The sequence below is a fragment of the Tenrec ecaudatus genome, chromosome 2, assembly GCF_050624435.1.
Source record: "Tenrec ecaudatus isolate mTenEca1 chromosome 2, mTenEca1.hap1, whole genome shotgun sequence".
In the NCBI taxonomy this organism is placed as follows: Eukaryota; Metazoa; Chordata; class Mammalia; order Afrosoricida; family Tenrecidae; genus Tenrec; species Tenrec ecaudatus.
Genome location: NC_134531.1, coordinates 72,630,254 through 72,650,937, shown reverse-complemented (window position 1 = coordinate 72,650,937; position 20,684 = coordinate 72,630,254). Strand labels below are relative to the sequence as shown.

Sequence of the window (20,684 nt, the reverse complement as noted above, 5' to 3'; positions counted from 1 at the left end):
CGAAGCCTGGAGTTCGAGGGCTCCTGCACGGAGCTTCTAAGCCACAGAGAGGATTGTAGGGCCGACAACAGCTCAAGATATGATGTGCCCTCACTGTAGCATACCAAGACAGAGGACAGCACTGGGGACACACGGCAGGCAGTTAGTACGGTCTGATTTCCCCACAGCAGGGCAAACCAAGAAGGAACAGAACAGATCAGCAACGGGAACCAAGCCAAGCCACAAAGTCCCTGAAGAGCCCCCAAAATTGACTTCAGGCTAGGAGGGGCAGTTCCCGGAATTCCCCTAGGACGAGTGGGGAGATCGTCATAAAGGTCAGTGGACAGACCTGGAATTATGTTTGTTTGTTTCTTTTTTCTTTCTCCATTCAATCTTTTGTTCAGTCTCTGTTATTGTGGGTTTGCCTACTTACATAAGTTAGCTATGAGAAGTAAGCTTGAGGAGAAAGCAATGGGACCAACAGTCCCAGAGGGTCTTGGGGGAAGAAGAAGGCTGGGGAAGGGAGCAGTGAGCAAACAACTCTATAGACAGGGGAACAACAAGGGAATCAAAATCAACAGGGAGGACTTAGAAATCCTGCGGTGTTGGAGCAACAGCAATCTAGCTGAGGAATTATTAAGAGGTGGAAGAAGGGAGATCATGATGGTGGGACAAGAGGAAGGTAAAAGGAAACAGAGGAAAGATCTAGGAAACAAAGCTACGGATAGAGGTATAAGGATAAATGTGTACATTTGTAAACACACTAATTAATAGAAGTATTGGCCGAGGTACATATATTTACATGACAATACACTGAGGTAGTGGACAGACTTCAGGCCCCTGTTTATACCCTCCCTCCCTCAATGTAAGAACACTTTGTTCTAAGAACCTAGCATTCTGTGATGCTCACCCTCCCGGCACAATTGCTGAAGACAAAATGGGTGGATAAGCAAATGTGGTGAAGAAAGCTGATGGTGCCTGGCTATCAAAAGATACAGCGTCTGGGGGTCTGAAAGGCTTGAAGTTAAACAAGCCGTCATCTAGCAGAGAAGCAACACGCCCACATGGAAGAAGCACACCAGCCTGTTTGATCATGAGGAGTCGGCAGGACCGGGTAACAGGTATCAGAAGACGCAAAACAAACAAAGAAACCATATTGTTAAGAATGAGGAGGGTTGGAGAAGAGACCCCAAACACATCTGTAGACAGTGGCACATCCCGTCACAGAAGGGTCACAAGGAAGGGATGAGTCCACCAGGGCTGCAGTAAAGCATCAATGAAACACACAATATTCTTCTGGTTCCTTGAGGCTTTCTCACCCCCTGCCCCCCACTATCATGACGCCAGTCCTGCCTTTCACTGTGGGCTAAATGGGAGCATGTGTACAGGTGCAAATAAGAGATAAGAGCTCACGACACACGGAAGCCAGCAACAGGAATGGGAATAGTGATATCAGAAAGGTAGGGGGAAGGTGGGGTGAGCAGGGGAGGAAAGGGGAAACTCATCTCAATGATCAACACATGATCACACTCCCTCCCCTCCAGGGGGACAAACAACTGAAACCATGGTGGAAGCGAGACAACAGTTGTTGTAAGATATAAAAATAATAACAATTTATAATTTATCAAGGGGTCATAAGGGGGGAGAATGATGCCAATATATGTACAAATATGGTTGATACAATTGATGTGAGCATTGTCATAAGAGCTGTATGCAGATTTGACTGGAAAACACTCATAAAGGCTAACAAACAGACTTTGAACTATTTATGGGCTTTTACATTTTTGTCAGTTGCTTTCTTTTTGTTATTGTTTTGTTGGTTTTGACTTCCTTTGTTGTTTTATTTGGCCTTGCCAGGTTGTTGCACTTATTAATGTGTCTGCATGTTGTCTATCTAGATAAGATAGGTAGAATAAATAATTTGGAGATAAAATGAATGGGACTACTGGTTCTGGGGGGGATACGAAAAAAGGGGAGGTGGGAGAAAAGAAGGAGGGGGTAACCAACTCAGGGACAAGGGAACAACAAGTGAACTATAATCAATGGAAGGAAGGTCATAGGATGCCTAGTGAAGCTTAATCAAGGACAATGTAGCAATGAGGAATTACTTAAACCCGAATGAAGGAAGACATGATGGTGGGACAAGAGGCAAGTGAAAGGAAATAGAGGAAAAGAAAGAGGAGGCAAAGGGCATTTACAGAGGTGTAAATACAGGCATGTATCTATGTAAATATATAAAATGAGAGGGGAATAGAACTATGTACTCATATCTATACATTAAGAATTAAGGTTGCAGATGGACATTGGGCCTTGACTCAAGTACTTCCTTAACACAAGAACACTTTCTTCTAACAATCCAGCATTCTGTGATGCTCACAATCCCAACACAATTGCTGAAGACAAAATAGGTACATTAGCAAATGTGGTGAAGAAAGCTGATGGTACCTGGCTATTTAAAGATATAGTGTCTGGGGTCTTAAAGGCTTGAAGATAAACAAATGTCCATCTAGCTGAGAAGCAACGAGGCCCACATAGAGGAAGCACACCAGCCTGTGTGATCATGTGGTGGCGATGGGATCAGGTATGAGGCATCTAAGACCCAGAACAAAACTGTTTAGGCAGAAACGGGAATTGGTGGGGCAGGCAAGTGGAAGAATATTTTGAGGACAGTACTCAATGGTATGCAACAACTGAGGAAGGCCTTCGTAGCCCTGACGCAAATGGATAGCAGCTTCCATAGCATTGTTACATTGTTACTGAGTTCTAACTGCCCACTTTGCTGAACATCAAGCTCCCATAGCATTGTTACATTGTTACTGAGTTTTAACTGCCCACTTTGCAGAACATCCAGCTCCCATAGCATTGTTACATTGTTACTGAGTTCTAACTGCCCACTTTGCAGAACATCCAGCTCCCATAGCATTGTTACATTGTTACTGAGTTTTAACTGCCCACTTGGTAAAACAGCCAAACTGGAATAAAAATTTCCCAGCTACTCCCTTCCCCCAGACCCGGGTTATAAAACTCTCCATCTCTCGCTTTTGACAGCGTGACTTTGTGGGGCTCCAACTGTGCACCCCCACCCCGTGAACCTCACCCAGGAGTTCAGGATGCTCCCATCCCTTTCTCTGCTCCCCCTTCCCTCCCCAGAGCTCTGAAATAAACCTTTGAAATGGTTTTATACCTTTGCTTTCTTTCCGTTGCCAAATCAACCTCACAAAAAACATACCCAAGGTGAATGGGGGTGGAGGGGCATGGAGTGGAGATCCAATGCCCATCTGTAGATAATTGGACATCCTCTCACAGAGGGGTCACAAGGAAGAGATAAGCCATTCAGGGTGCAGTATAGCACTGATGAAACACACAACTTTCCTCTAGTTCTTTGGTGCTTCCTTCCCCCCACTATCATGACCTCCGTTCTACCTTACAAATCTGATTAAACAAGAGCATGCACACTGCTACAGATAAAAGCTCACAACACAAGGAATCCAGGATAGAGAAAACCCTCAGGGCCAACAAGAGTAGAGACACCAGTAGGATTAGAGGAGGGTGGGGGGAGAAAGGGGGAATTAATCACAAGGATCAACTATAACTCCCTCCCAGGGGGTGCGGATAACAAAAAAGTGGGTGAGGGGCAATGAGGACGAGGTAAAATATGAAAATAATAATCTATAACTTATCAAGGGTTTGTGAGGGAAGGGGAGGAAATGGGTAGCTGATATCAGGGGCTCAAGTGGGAAGAGAATGCTTTGAAAATGATGATGGCGGCATATGTGCAAATGTGCTTGGCACACTGGATGAATGTATGGGTTGTGATAAGAGATGCAAGAGCCCCCAATAAAAGTATTTAAAAAAAAACCCCAAAACCCAGATCTAGGAAAAACAAAAAAGAGGTGTACGAGCCCCCCCAAAACATCAAACTCACTGCCATTGTGTAGAAGCTGACCGATAGCGGCCCTGTAGGACAGTGTGGACAAGCCCCTGTGAGCTCCTAAGAGGGCAACAATTTCTGGACATGGAAAACCTCATTCTTGCCTAAGGAGCAGCTGCAGATTTTGAACAGCTGATGTTTCGAAGAGCGCCCAACACATAACCCCAAGGACACCTTCTAAGCACAGACTAGGCAGAAGGCAATGGTTTAGATCGAAAGCGCTAAATCCATTTTTGCCTCTTCACATAGATTTAGCCCTAATTGAATTATTCCCAATTTGCCCTCGGGCAGAGTGTTTGAAAGTAGATTATTATAGCTCCCCTGGTCTGGTTAGGGAGGGCACCCCTGGCCTTTGTAAGTTGCGTGGTGGTGTCCTTGATGGGATTTGAGGCACTTGGTCTACATAGTCATTTTCCTATTGCCTTCAGGGACCTTTGGATTTCTACCTTTGGACCATGGTGTCTTGATCACATCCTTCCTCTTGACAGGTATATATCATACTGTATATAGCATTCTCAAAATGTCCCAGCTACCAAAACAGAGCACAGGAGGATGGGAAGGGTATGAGTAGAAAGGTGAGTAAAAGGAACGTTCTTTGCCAGAACAGTCTACATCAGCGGTTCTCAGCCTTCCTCATGCCGCCACCCTATCATACAGGTCCTCATGTGGTGGTGACCCCCAACCACAAAAAATATTTTTGTTGCTACTTCATAACTGTAATTTTGCTACTGTTATGAATCATAATGTAAATATCTGATATGCAGGACGTATTTTCATTGTTATAAATTGAACATCATTAAAGCATAGTGATTCATCACAAAACAATATGTAATTATATATTGCGAAATATTCATTTCTAATGACAAATAAATGAAATTTTGTCTTGAAGCATGGTGTAGCATGGGTAACAGTCTTCACGCCGGGTACTCCTGGGTGGGCGTATCTGCATGTGGACGGACCCACCTGGAGCAGGATAGCGTGGCCCTGTCTTGGTTCCTACAATCATCAGAAATAAGGGTTTTCTGATGGTCTTAGGCGACCCCTGTGAAAGGATCTTTCGAACCTCAAAGGGGTCTTGATCGACAAGTTGAGAGCCGCTGACTTAGATTAAGAGAACTAAGTCTATTTCTGCCTCTCCGAATAGATTCAGTCCGATTGAATTATTTCTGATTGTAGACAAACAACATGAAAAGTTTTGCCCTCGGGCAGTGTGTTTGAAAGCGGATCACTCCAGCTCCCATAATCCAGTCAGGGAAGGGCTGCCTGGCCTTTGTAACTCCCTTCCTTGTGGCCTTGATGGTATCTGAGGTCCAGTACCTGGGTGGTCTGCAGTCATTTTGCTAATGCTTTCAGGGCCCCTGGGATTTCTACGTACTGACTATAGCTTCTTGATCATATGCTTCTTCTTGACTTGAATACCTCTTCCAGGTATAAAGCACTTTCAAAATGTCTGAATTACCAGAATGCAATGTAGGGTGGTGGGGAGTGTGCGACCATAAAGCAAATAAAACTGGAGTTTCTTTTCTAGGGCAGTTGACATTCTGGTGGGAAGAACTATAGAGAACCATACCATAGCCTCTAGGAAAAGAATGTATGGAAGCAAAATAAACAAGCAATGGTGAAACGGAACTCACGTCTCTGCTGGACTTAATATTTAACCATTGTCATAGTTCTGGTCTTGACATGAATTAAGTTTTTATAATACATTATTAAGGTAGGACAAAAATTATTCTTAATGGAAGCAAGAAAGAGCAAGGTCCCAATGTCAGGGAGAGTAACAAAAGGAACCAAAACATATGGAGAGGTGGAAGTCAGAGAAGACCATTTCCCTTTTCAATGCAGTCTCAGCATAAAGGAGGTGGGGGGTAGAGCAGGGGCCTGGTTGAAGGGGGGTGACTCCTGCTCACAGCCAATCAATGACTGAAATGATTCATGGAGGACATCAAGATTCTAGGCAGGAACCCGTCCAGATCACAAGGACACAGCTGAAATTGGGGCGCATACTCATCATCTGTAGGAGGAGGTACTTTGTAAGAAGCCAGCCAATCATGGAAAGTCTCTTCTACTATCTAGTCAGTGAAAGAAAGTCTGCCATTATTCATATTAATATCTTAATTTCCCATCCAATGGTTAGCTTTAAGATTAGGTAAGATATCATTCTGCATGTAATCCTTTAATAAATTCACTTGTTCCATTCCAACATGTTTCTGTTTCCTGTATGAAATACTCCATAGGGATATGCCAAGGAAATATGAACCATCCAATTCACTCTAGTAATATGAGTAGGTTGCCAATCCATATGGGCATTATTTATCCTCCAAAAATATGTCTCTGTGATTATTGGATGGTTACAGAGAAGTTTTACAGTAATGTACCACTTGTTTCAATTCGGTTAGGGATGAAATTATTTAATCAGATACTAAATAAACTAAAAGCTGTCTAGCACATATTCTAAGCTATATTTTCATTCCCCTCTGATTCTCAAGTAGCATGCTCATCCATATTCAATTTCTACTTCCCATCCTCAATGGTTTTTCAAAGGCACCAGGCATTCAACAGCCCCTACACCTAGTTGAATGAGCAGCCACCATAGCAAACTTCAGGCCCAGAAGCCCTTGGGAACAGCCACCACTCACCAAGGGCTGGAGCCCTGTTTGGATTCATTTTTGTATCCACTTGGGTGGGTCATGACTCTCTTGACTTGGCAAGTGGGTGGATGGGATCGGAAATCCCACTGCCACACCCATGATGCCATCAGCCATGAGCACCTATCAGTTGACAGGGAGTTCCCTTGTGGGAGTGGCTAGCACAGACTATAAAAGGTATTCATTCTGAGCACAACTTTGCAGTTCCTTCTGCTCCATCAGGATCCAGCTCCAATCTGATCTGAGGTTTCCTGAACTTGAGGCCGTTGTCTGTTACACTGCTTGCTGACCTCGGGATTCCTGAGCCTCTGAAGCCTGGGAGCCAACAGGCTTGCTGCCTGCTCTGCGGTTCTCAGGATTTTCCAACCTCGACCAATCACTTGGTGAGTTCCTGGAGATAAATTGTGTTTGTGTAGCAAAAGACATATAATGCCAAATGTGCAACAGGTTGCACATAAGCACACTTTTGTCTTCTGGAATTCTCATTTCTTGTAATGCCATCCAGTATGGACAGAATTATCCCCCCTTCTCATTATTTGAGCACAAAATAATATCAATTTCTTTTTCATGACATGTTGGTCGCATTTTAGTTGGCTACTCTAGGTGAGCAACCTAGGAAGTGAGATAGGTCAAGGGAAAGGCGATCCCCAGGAAGCCCTTCGCAATGAGCTGGGCTCATTCATTCCAGTGCAACTGCTTTGTTGCTGTTGGAGTCACCGAGTGAGGGGTGTGCGTGGCTGCTGCTGGGGAGCACAATCTCAAAGGAAGAGCCCTGAATAGCACCAACAGAGTGTCCTTCCCTGAATGAAAGATTAGGGAGAATGAACAATAAAATATTTTATTTAGGCAGGTTTAAAAAAATAATTGTTAAACCTTTTATTGTGAATTCAGTAGTGGTTTGGAGTAGATGCATTTAGGCAGTTTTTAAGGAGTACTCTCCACCTATTACAAAGGTAGGGTATTTTTTTTTCTGTCAAGGGACATTTGAATATTTATAATATCATTGCAAAACCATACTGTGCAAACATTTCATTAACTCTCCCCTAATGTGATGGCGGGCTGCCTCTCCTTGGTGAGGACCGTGATGTCACCATGGATGGATGCTTTTTTTCAGCATTTATAAAACCTGAGGGTCAGATACTCCCCACATGTGATCTATTGTTTCGACTTAACTTAAAAATTTATGTGAAGAGTTTACTTATGATCTCAATTTCAACCTGCATCAGAGCTTCATGTGAGCATCATTTTTGCAGGAAGTTAAGAATGACATTGAAATCCCTAATAAATGGACAGGGTTTACAAATAGATCGAGTTTCTGTTTAATTCCTTCTGATCATTAACAGAGGATATAGATCATTGTGTCCTGAGGCACAATGCTTTGGAAAGTAAATTACCTCCAGCCCGCTGCAGCCAGCTCAAAGGTGTGCCGTCTCTTGGGGCTTGCCTGGGTGTCTCCTTGATGGAGATCACTGGCTGAGAACCATGCAGTCTTTGGCAAAGTCAACACCCATGCTTTGACTGTTTTAACCAAAGACCCAGAACCACGTTTTGAAACTCTTATGCGACTTAAATACATGTGCCAATCATGACCATGTTCCTTCTTCTGTAGCCCCACCTAGGACTGAGAACTCTTGATCTGCCATTAATCATGACCTTGTGAAAGTGTGTTTTACTTCCACGCCCTATTTAACTGGAGTCCCAACCAAGACTCCTCATAGACCATTATGACCTTTGTTAATGGCCTCCCTCATTTCCATGACGTGTCTGTCATTCTCATTTGTCTTTGTCTTGTGACATTTAGTGAGTGTTGTCCTTGAGTTATATTTGACTGGGGTCCCTTTTGGCCCCTAAAACAAAGACCAAGAATAAAATAGGATTGTTAAGTTTTCATATCAGATGGAATCTCTGGAGGCCTTGAAAACTTGACTCTAGAAATAAAGGAAACTTTAAGGTGCCTTCACATTTCCATAGAGCCAGGGAAACGCAGCAGAAGTAAGCACTCTTGGCATCACAGACCTGTGTTTCCAGGCTTCCAGAAACTTCAGTGAATCTTTCTGTGTGTATTCTCATCTGTAAATGGTTCATTTGTTATCTGTCCGATTTGCCTTTACTGCCTAGAATTCTTGTGACTCAAAATCTATTCTGAATCCTACAGGCAGAAAACTCCAGTACTGCTCACCACTCACAGAGAGCTACCATCTAGTGAAGGCTAAGGTTGTGTGCTAATTTGGCGAGGACATGAGTCTCTGGTAGGGCCGTTTCCTTGTACTCAGACCCCAGGCTGGCTCTAGAATAATGCCATCATGTCCATGACGCCATCTGCCATAAGGAGTCCACCAGGTAGAGAGGGGTTTCCTCCTGGAATGGTTTGCATGGACTATCAAGGGACATTCGCTCTTTTTTTACATTTTATTAGGGGCTCATACAATGGGACATTCATTCTTAAGAAAATTTTCTTTGATTTTTTGCTCGCTTGGGAGCCTGCTTTCACCTTATCTCATTTCAGGTTTCTTGGACTTGACTCAGTAGCCTGTTCTAGTGCTTGCTGATCTTGGGATTGCCTACATTCTGAAACTAGGGAGCTGTAGCCTTTCTCTCTGACCTGCCGATCTTCAGTCCCTGGCCATCAGTTGCTGAAGCAACTTGTGTCAACAGAAGCCTTCAGCCTGCATGGTGACCCCACACTTGGAATGTGCCAGCCTCTACCACCTTGTGAGTCATTTCCTTGCAACAAAACCCACTCTCTCTCTCTCTTGTATATATATTTAATATTTCCTTGCATTGAGCATGCTATTAATACAAATCTACAGAGTAGTCGTGATCACTTTATTAGGAATTACAACAATTGAGGTATAGCAAGCCAGAATCTTTAGTCAACATAGTCTTCGGTTTGAAGGGATAGCTATTAAGACAGACAGATAAAATATATAGAGAGAAATACCTGGCCATAGAGTGGCCTATTTGGGGGTGCTTGTGTCTACATTTCTATGAGAGGATAACTGAGGTCATGCATTTACAAAATGATGAACTGGACGATCCATGTCAACACAACCTTCTGGGGGTTATGCCAAGTCGTCAATGTGCATGCAGGACTAAAGAGGCAATTGTTTCCTTCTAGGGATTAAGGGAGCCATCCTGCGACTGAGAAGGAGCCCTCAAGGTCATGGAGAGAGAACGTGCCCTAGTCTCAGTGAAGATGGCTGCAACATCTCCAGACATGGAAGCAGCAGGCGGGGCTGGCAGTCAAGGAGCCCAGTGGGGACAGCGCCCCCTTGTGCCTGGGGCCAGTGGAGATGCGGAATCCCCATGTGCCATCAAGGAGCGCAGGGAAAGGCAGGAGCCAGAGGAGAGGGAGCTTGAGGAGTTGCTGGACTATGAATCGGAGCCATCGCCTGAACACGGGGAGCACTCACTCCAGTTCTGCTCCGAGCCCCGCAAACCCCCTGGAACTCTGAATCACTCTGAGGGTGAGCCTGTGGACCCCGCCATTGAGGACCAGCTGCTGGAAGCCATCAAAGCTCAGGTCAGAGAGACGACGACGACGGAAGAAGTTGACAAGGTTAAGGAGCTGCAGAAAGAGCTGGCACAGCAGATGAAGATGCATTCACCTCCAGGCAATCATGCCCAAGTGGTCCTGTATCCTGAGGAGAAGAAGGAGGCCGATGTCCGCTCCATCTACATTGGCAATGTGGACTACGGAGCCACAGCAGAAGAGCTGGAAGCACACTTTCGTGGCTGTGGGTCCATCAACCGTGTCACTATCCTCTCTGACAAGTTCACTGGCCACCCCAAAGGGTTTGCATACATAGAGTTCTCAGACGAGGAGTCAGCGAAGACTTCCTTGTCCTTAGATGAGTCCCTTTTTAGAGGCAGACAAATCAAGGTGACCCCCAAACGAACCAACAGACCAGGCATCAGCACCACCAACCGGGGCTTCCCAAGAGCTCGCTATGGTGGCCGCACCACCAACCCCAGATCAGGCTCTCAGTCCTATGCACGTTTCCACCGCAGGCCTTGGGGCCCAGTCTACTGGAAGCGCCCTGTGCACAGGGGTCGCCCCAGAGCCACCTTGAGGTATTCCCCTTACTAAGCAGATGGTGTGTTGAGTGTAAATTCCCCTCCCCACCTGGAGGGGGAACATGATTGGGCATCTTAAGCAATGTCTTCTTATTTCTTTTTGAATATAAATTTGCGTTTGTTTTTATTTGTACTTTAATTAGAAGTAATGGGAGGAATAGGAGGGGGGACAGTAGGTACATGTCTTTTCAACTCCTTTCCTGGTGATAAGTTGTTTAATTTCTTTGAAGATAGTTTAAGAGTAAAAATGTTCAAAAGAGAAAAGGTTAGGATTTGAATGGTCTTCTTTGGAATATTAAAGAATTAACTCAGGGAAACCTATCACTGCAAGCCCTAGTTCTTCAATGTACAAGAGGAGAAAGCACTGCTTCTCGTGGCTTTCACTCCGGAGCAGCCACTGTGTCCACCAACCCATTGCGCTCGGCCTCTGGCACTTTATCAAGCTGATTCCCACTCCAGGGTCAAGTCCTTCCTCACAGCACACACAGTAACAGAACCCCCCCCCCCCCATTCTCCCTTTCAATGGGCACCACTTCTTTTCCTTTCTTTTTTGATACTGTTATTTATTTTAAAAACATTTTCCCCAAACAGTTTCATTGACACTTAATTCGCAGATCACACAATTCATTATAATCCTTGGCTTTGCCTTCTCAAACTGCCCTTTGACATTTGTGACTCAGCTTTCTGGTTTCCTCGTTTTTTGGCCCATGCTGTAGGCACTCCAAGGAGAAAATCCCGCTTCAGAGTCTCTTCTGACACTCCCCTTGATCTTTTTTCCTATCTTTTAATGATGTTTCACTTTCTGGATGAAGGAGCTTCTTGGTGTCCTCCCACAGCTCATTCCATCTTCTCTCCTTACTGTTCAAGGCGTCACAGCGATTCTGGGAATGTTCTCAAAACACAGGTGGGATTGGCTCAAGGTTACATTTTCCCTGCCGAAGACTTGTTTTAATTTTCTTCAGTCTATCCTGTACCTGCAAATGAGCAACTGGTGGTCTTTTCCGCAGCCAGCCTGTGGCTGAGTTTTAGCTGCTGAGGTGAAACTTCTCCATCATCTGTTCCCACAGACGTCATCACTTGGATTTCTGTACGTTCCATCTGAGGCAGACCGTGTGTAAAAGTCTGTCCATTTTATACAGTTGGAACAAGAGATTTGCTATGAACAAGTCGTTCGTGGTGTAAAATTCTGTCATGCATTCCCCAGCGTCATTTCTATCACCCAGACCAAGATTATTCAACAATGACGACAGTGTACATTGACAAGAAACTGCCAGAAGTTGAGGCTGGAATCAGAAGGAATTTCAACAAGGGACATCATTGCTGATGTCACATGGATCTTACTTCAGAGAAGAGAATACTAAAAGCATGTTTACTTGTGTTTTTTTTTGACTATGAAAATGCACATGAATTTATGACCCATAAAAAACTATGAATAACCTGGAGATGGGATTTCCAGAACCCCTCTTAGTGAGGATAAGAACTCCAATATTGACCGAGAGCCAGTTGTGCAGACACAACAAGGGATTAGTGCATTTTTAAAATTAAAAAAAAAAGTTCTTCATGGTTGTATCCTCTAGCCATACTTATTCAATCGGTATGCTCAGGAAATAATCAGAGAAGATGGCTTCTATGAAGAAAATTTGGAACCCAGATTGGAGGAATACTGATCTGAGACAGGCAGAAGATAGACACCACCTTGCTTGCTGAAAGTGAGGAGAACTGAAGCACTTGCTGATGGAGATGACAGAAGGCAGCCTTCAAGAATGGATTAAAATTCAGAATACACAAGTCCAACATCCTCACATTCAAACATTAGGAAGCAAACATCATGACACAGGGAGATAAGGTTGAAATGGTGAAGGATCTTTCTTGGATTTACTTTTCATGCTCATGTAAGAATCAATAGAGCGATAAAAAGATGAATTAGATTAGTTAATTGTGTGGCATAAGAACTCCTTAGAGTATTGAAAAGCTAGCATGTTACTTTGAGGATTAAGGTGCACCTGACCCAAGGCATGGTATTTTCCATGGACTCATATGCATGTGAAAGTTAGACATTGAATAAAGAAGACTGAAGGAGAAGTGGTATCTTTGAATTGGGTGCCCCAGAGGTATACAGAAATAACAAGGCTGAAAGGCAAACCCATCTTTCTTGGAAGAACTACAGCCAGAATTCTACTTAAAGGCAAGAACTGAAAGATATCCTCTTACATATTTTGGACATATTGTCAGGAGAGACCAAACCCTGCAGACAGACCGCATGCGCGAAACACTAGAGGGACCGTGAGAAAGAGGAAGGACCTCACTGAGCTAGATTGACACAATGCTTAAGGCAATAGGCTTGGCATAGTGACCATGGCAAGGATAGCCCGGGACAGTGCAATGTCCCCTTTTGTTGTGGGCAGGGTTACTAGGGTCGGAAGGAACCAGTTAGCACCTAACAACAGCAGGCAATGCAATAGCTCACTGGGATCACAGAGACTTACGCAGTCAGCACCACAATCAGCTCACTGGGATCACAGAGACTTACGCAGTCAGCACCACAATCAGCTCACTGGGATCACAGAGACTTACGCAGTCAGCACCACAATCAGCTTTAAGACATTTTATTCATTTTGGTAGGCATTGCTTTTAGCTCTCCACTTTCCCCCAACTTCCCGTACCCCCAACTTCCCATACCCCCAACTTCCCGTACCCCCAACGTCCCGCACCCCAACTTCCCGTACCCCAACTTCCCGTACCCCAACTTCCCGTACCCCCAACTTCCCGTACCCCCAACTTCCCGTACCCCCAAGGAACCAGTGATCCAGTTACTGTCTCTGTAGATTTATCTATCCTGAATTTCATAGCGCAAACAAAGCATTAAAAACCAAAAACAGCTGAAAAGAACATCAATCGGATAAAATTTCAAAAGAAAAAGGCAGAAAACAGTAAAAACTAGAACAATTTAAAATGGATGATATGGGACATCAAACAATAGGGTAGTACATCTTACCCTAAATGCATCCGTAACAATCCCCTTTCTGTGCATTCTGTATGATTGTAAGGCTATCCCTGATACATAGTCACAGAGGATTCACTGAAGGATTCCAAAGTGATATCTAATAATACTACATTTTAATCTCACTACATCTGCCATACAGACTAGACATTGTTCTCTGATAATAGGGCTACTAATATATCTCAATTATGACCAGAGGTGAGTCACTGAAGGCTAAATCTATGTGTGCACCCTGCCAATGGATATGGGACTTCCACTGTCATCCATAGGCTTCTGTAAACCAGTTGTTCACAATTTAAATCTGATACCATTCCCTCCTACAGATTTGGAGAATATGATTTGCTGTCCTTAGACCACACAGCCTGCTGTACTCCTTCCATGTGGTCTTAGCTGACTCCTCACTTAGAGGACCTTTTACTTTGAAAACAAGCCTTGAAGATCCAGACGCTGTTCTTAAGGATAGGTGGGGACCATCTAGCAAAGCCATATCAGATAAATGGAGTGTCCTTTGATTGGGGCTGAAATTAAGTACAAGGCCTAAATCCATTCATGCTTCTGTGGTTTATATATGTCTTCGCTAGCTCAAGGGCATGGAACTGACAGATGCCAGACTTTAGTTGAAATCTATTGCATAGAGTGTGTCCAATGAGTGGTGGCCTGAAACTGCCAAATGTTTACTATCTTTAAAAAAAATTATTATTAAATACTTTTATTGGAGGCTATTACATCTCTTATCACAATCCATACATTCATCCAGTGTGTCAAGCACCTTTGCACATATGCTACTATCACCATTTTCAAAGCATTCTCTTCCCACTCGAGTCCCTGATATCAGCTCTCCATTTCTTCCTCCTCCCTCCCCTGCCTTCACTCATGAACCCTTGATAAATTATAGATTATTATTTTCATATCTTACATCGTCCTCTGTCATGCCTCACCCATGTTTCTGTCGTTCATCCCCCTGAGACGGGGTTATAGGTTGATCCTTGTGATCAATTCCCCCTTTCTCTGCCCACCTCCCTTAATCCTCCTCGTATCTCAACTCCCATTCTTGGCCTGGGAGGGGGTGGGGTGTTTCTATCCTGGATTCCCTGTGTTATGGGCTTTGATTTGAGGCAGTGTGCATGTACTGGTCTAGACTGATTTGTAAGGTACAATGGAGTTCATGGTACTGGAGGGGAAGGAAGCACCAAAGAAGTAAAGTTGTTTCTATGGGTGCTATACTGCACCCCGAATGGCTCATTTTTTCCCTGTGATCCCTCTGTGAGGGGATGTCCAATTGTCTACAGATGGGCATTGGGTCTCCACTCCATGCCCCACCCCACCCCCATTCATCTTGGGTATGATTTTGTTCTGGGTCTTAGATGAATGGTACTTGATCCCATCGACACCTCATGATCACACAGGCTGGTGTGCTTCTTCCACGAGGGCTTTGTTGCTTTTCAGCTAGATGGCTGCTTGCTTATCTTCAAGCCTTAGAGACTCTACTATATATCTTTTGATAGCTGGGCACCATCAGTTTTCTTCACCACGTTTACTTAGGCACCCATTTTGTCTTCAGCAATCGTATCAGGAAGGCGAGCATCACAGAATGCCAGGTTATTAGAATTAAGTTTTGTGTTTAGAGAGTGCTTGAATCGAGGCCCAATGTCCATCTGCAACTTTAATTCTTAACATATAGACATGAGTACACAGTTCTATTCCCCTCTCATTATATATTTACATACGTGTATGTATATTTACATATATACATTTACATATTAACACACAATGTTTACAGGCATATTTTACATACATATGTACATATATACATGTGTGTACATATATACATGTATATTTACATATGTACATATGAACATGTCTGCATTTAGGCCTCTATAAATGTCCTTTGCCTCCTGGTTCTTTCCTCTATTTCCTTTTACTTTCCTCTTGTCCCACCATCAGTTTGGCCTTAATTTGAGTTTAGTAATTCCTCACTGCTACATTTCCCTAGATTAGGCCCCACTAGGCATCCCATGCCCTTCTCTCCATTGATTTTAGCTCTCTTGTTGCAACAGAGCAGCAAGGGGAATAAAGTGATAAAATCCCTGGGAATACCAAAATAGACTTTGGAGACGGAGTGTAGCACCCCATCAGACTTGACTGGAATCGCTTCTCAGCCTTTGGGCTAAGATCAGGTGTAGTATCAAGTGCAGACTCGACTGGAAAACACTTGTAAAGGCCCAAAACAGACCTTGAAACAGGCTTTCCATATTTGTCAGTGGCTTTCTTTTTGTTGCTGTTATTGTTTTGTTGGTTTTGACTTCCTTTATTGTTTTATTTGGCTTTGCTGGGTTTTGTGCTTATTATGTATCTGCATGTCTATCTAGATAAGATATGCTGAAAAGAATGGAACAATGGTTCTGGGGGTATATGGGAGAAGGGGAGGTAGAAAAAAGGAAGTGGGGGCAACCTACATGGGACAGGGGAACAATAAATGTTTACTATCTTGATTCCCTCCTTGTTCCATGATGACAGTATTAAACTGGTTGTCATGGCTCTGTTGTGAATGAATCTTATTGGTAGAATTACCTTATTTTCACCTTCCATTGTTTGTGTAGATAGTTTGTGGTCACTTGAGAGTTTAATCTGTGCCAACTCATGAATTGAGGTTTATTTCCTGTTCTTAACATAAAAAAAAAAATCTGTGCCTTTGGTTCAACCACTGATAATATGAATGTGTAGTGGTACCACTACCAACTGCTTATCAATAGGTCTGCAGTTCAAAACCCCCAGACAGCTCCACAGGGGAAGGGTGAGGTTCTCTATGACTTTGAAGATTGGCAGGCTCAGAGACGCACAGCTGCGGCTGACAAGTCAGCTGCACAGAAGAGAAGACAGTTGATCCAAAGTCCAAAATCTTCGGTGGTGACATAGAACACATCCATGTGATTAAAAGGCTTGGATTTGAGACACCTCAACGTCCAGCTCAGGGAGCGCCGCCCTGGCTTGCTTAGCTTGTCTCCAAGAGGATGCGCACACTGGATTTGTTCTCCGCCAACACTGGCCACCAGCCACTGGGGAAGGAGCGACGTGCTGGGCTGCTAACCACAAGGTCGGCAGTTCCAAACCCCCAGCTGCTCAGGGTGGGGGAGGAAAAAAATGAGACTTTCTTCTCTTGTGAGGAGTTATAGCCTTGGAAACTCATCCCCTGGGAACCCTGTCCGATGGGATCACTGTGAGTCAGAGTGGAGCCAAAGGCAGTGAGTTTGGTTTGGGGTTGGCCCGCCTACAGGGGGACAGAAGTGCATTTGAGACTGCACAGGCCAGTGTCTGCGCTGAGGGAGCCAAAAGGAGCGCAAAGGTCCGCACTGGTGAGCTCCTGTCCCATCCCGTGGTTCTCCCCTGGTTCTCCCCGGAAGAAAGATGCCGCTAGACCACGGAGCCTGCTTCTCTCACACAGGGTTGCGGCGGGAAGACCTGGCTATCAGAGAGAAAACAGTCAGGTCAGCCCAAGAGTTGCTTTAGGAGGCTTGGGCCCTGTGGGGCGGGGGCAGGCGTGTTCTTCCTGGGCTCGGGGATGAACCAAGAGGACACGGAGAAAGATGGTTGGGGATTCCTTTCATGCTGCTTAAATGCAAACACCCCCACCGCCATCCCCAACTCCACTCCAGCCATCAGGCACAGAGCCCGGGCAGGATGCCTAAGAGCCGCAGATGGGATGGTCCCTGTTCCCATTTCCCACAGCAGGGGCTAGCTGCAGCAATGGCTCCACGAGGCAGGCGCACTCAGGGCCCAGACTTCTAATCAAAGAAGCAAGGCCTCCTCTTTGCCGTTCCCCTGGCAACCAGAGACTCCTGACACAGGCTCTGGAGTCTGAGGACATCCTGGAGGGTCAGCCCAGCAGAAGGGGCAGGGCCACACCTCTGTGCTCCAAGGCCTCAGACAGGGTCTTTGTGGCTCACAGCAGGCTGTGGAGGGAGCTCTGGTCATGTCTCTGGAGCCCCAGATGCCTCACCAGAGCAGAACCCCAGAAAAACAGTTGCTGTTGATGCAGGAGGCTGAGGTGGCAGCTTCAGTCCCCAAGTCTTCGGCTAGGGTTTTGGAGTGAAAATAACTCACTGCCATTGCCTCATCCATCATAGTGAACCCTCTAGGAAAGGGCGGAGCTACTCCACGGGGCTTCCCACTCTGTGCATCTACGTGGGAATGCACAGTCTCTTCTTACTCCCAGGAATCGGCTAGTGGACTTGAACTACTGACCTTTAGGTGGCAGCCCAACACTTAGCCCACTACGGGACCAGAGTTCCTTTTTGTGGGAAATCTACACAGCACAAGATGCATCCTACAATTTGTAACCTGCTCCCTCTCCTTATCTCAATGATCCCAGGATGGGAGACTCTGCCTCAGGGACTCTGGACATGTCGCCAGGAGAGACCCATCCTGGAAAAGGATGCCAGGCCTGGGGAAGTAGAAGGGAAGATTCAAAGAGGAAAGGCGCTGGTGAGATGGATGGACACAGTAGCCGCAGCAACGGGCTCCAGCCCAGCAACCATCGCAAGGATGGCGCAGGGCCCGGTGTGCTTCCTTCTGTTGTGCTTTGGGTCGAATGAACAGCAGCATTCAATCAACTCACTGCCCTCTGCGCTTTCCTTTAGCCATGCCGGTTGCTTTTCTATAAACCCGGGAACCTTCCTTGAATTAAACAATAAACCAGCCCAACTCACTGCCAAAAAAAAAGAGGTTTGGATTTGGCTCCGCTTCAGAAGGTATGAGCTGAGATGGCCAGCAAATAGGAAGAGAAAGAGGCACTGATGGAAACCTCCAGATGGAAACCAAGACAGATGAAGATTCTGAAAATAAGATTGAATTTAAAACCCGCCTGGGCCGCACTGTCTGTGCATGCTCTTCAAGAGCAAAGCACAGGAGAGGAATCGGCTGTTCCTGCTGGGCCAACTGGCCTCTGTGGTGGACTGGATGCTGAGGATACTGGCACAGACACCCCACCACTCTTATCCGCAGCAAGGCCGATGGAAGCCCATGGAAGCCCAGAGCACCCTGACCACCAGCAGCATTGTCGTCAGCAAGCTCACCAGAGTCCTTCCTACCTTGGGCAGGGTACCCGGAACCAGGACCTCAGGAAGGATAAAGGGAAGCTGGAAGGGAAGAAACCTTCTGAAGCTGATACGAACTTTTATGAAGACCTTGGCCACTGTGTGCCTGCCATGACGAAGACACCTCGGGACAAGGAACGGGAGAATTACTGGCAAAGGGAGAGGGGCTGAGAGCAAGAGACCAAGAGCAGGGGAGGGAAAGAGGGAGGAGAGGAAGAAGAAGAGGCACAGCTACTTTGATAAGGCCAGAGTAGAAGATGAGCCCGTACATGTCGACAAAGGGCCCGGATCTGCTGAAGAGTCAATCAATCGATGGGGAAACGCGCTGGATCGGCTGCTTGGGATAGCACTGGATCTCTGAAGAAGTCGGAGACAAAAAGGAGCTGGGAGAGATTTCTTCGGCATGTCTGAGAGTTATGCACAATGCTAGACGGCCACGGTGGGTGATACGGCTGTGGACAGTGATGAGGTAGTGGACTCTAGTCAAATGGACCAGGCTAACAAGCCGGGCGCGTTAGGGCACTGAAACTTTGATACCAGGAGATACAGCGAGTGTATGACCACCAAGGAGTCTTTGCCCAAGGCTACATTCCGGTGTGGCATCAAGATGTCTGAAGGGCAGAAAACTAGACGCTTCAAAGAAACCCATGACACGGCAGAGCACGGTCACCAGTGGAAGATTAGTGCAATCATTGAATGCCAAAGACCAAATTACGATCTCCAGGAAAAATCACCGCCAGGATGGGTGCTTCACTGCTATCTCGCTATAGTTCCCAGAAAGCCTCTAGGGTCGTTTCTTTGCGTTGTTTCATTTCAAGTGTGTATATAAAACTTTTTTGTATGATCATTGAGTTCTATTATAATTGACTGACCTGCTGCCATAAGAAAAAAAAAAAGAAAACACACCAAGCAAGCACCAATTGAAAGTGCCCCTCCCAGGGTGTGCCTGGAGTAGATGTGAAGGAAATCCACTTACTAGTGCCCTCTGCCAGAGGGAAAGACTATTCATAGTCTGCTCGATTGTCAGAAGGGATTAGCTAGAGGCTTAATCCACTTGGGAGTCTGAGAATAGGGTTTCCCTCTCATCCACTGGATTTTAGGTGCTGGAAGCTCATTCCAACATAGAATGACCTAACACACAGCAGAAGAAAACACTGCCTGTTGCACACTGGTGCAGATAGGAGCTGGAGGCACAGGGAATCCAGGGCGGATGATCCCTTCAGCACCAGGGGTGTGAGGGGCGATACTGGGAGGGTAGAGGGAGGGTGGGTTGGAAAGGGGGAACTGATTACAAGGATCTACATGTGACCTCCTCCCTGGGGGAAGGACAACAGAAAAGGGGTGAAGGAAGACACCGGACAGGGCAAGATATGACAAAATAATAATTTATAAATTATCAAGGGCTCATTAGGGAAGGGGGTGCAGGGAGGGAGGGGAAAAAAAGAGGACTTGATGCAAAGGGCTTAAGGGGACAGCAAATGCTTTGAAAATGATGAGGGCAAAGAATGTACAGATGTGCTTTATACAATTGATGTATGTGTGGATTGTGATAAGAGTTGTATGAGCCCCTAATAAAATGCGCAATAAATAAATAAATAAAGCCAAAAAAAGAGAAATAAGTATCGGGGGGGGGGGGGAGAAGAAAACGCTGCCTGTCCGGCACCATCCGCACCATAGCTCCTGTTCTTGAGCCCATAGTTGCAGCCACTGTGTCAATGCATCTTCTTGAGGCCTTCCTCCTCACTCATCTCTCAAAGTGGACTCAGTGCAACCCTACAGAACCCAGCACAACTGCCCCTGTGTTTCTGAGACTGCAACCCTTCCCAGTGTAGAAACATTTTTCCTGAGGAGGGGCTGGGGATTTGAACAGCCCAACATTTTGGAGAGCAGTGTAAGCCTAATCCTTAACCACTAGTACAGTGGTTCTCAGCCTTCTTAATGCCGCAACCCTTAAGTAC

At 45.5% G+C, this 20,684-nt stretch overlaps 1 protein-coding gene and 2 pseudogenes across 3 annotated transcripts in view; 2 read left to right on the top strand and 1 right to left on the bottom strand.

The window, feature by feature from the left end:
• The window catches only part of SV2C (synaptic vesicle glycoprotein 2C), a 310,736-nt gene that overhangs the window by 203,925 nt on the left and 86,127 nt on the right, over positions 1–20,684 (bottom strand). The gene's annotated exons all lie outside the window — the stretch shown is intronic.
• LOC142438794 (polyadenylate-binding protein 2 pseudogene) lies at positions 9,752–10,645 on the top strand (annotated as a pseudogene).
• Positions 14,790–19,856, top strand: LOC142438793 (protein Red-like; annotated as a pseudogene).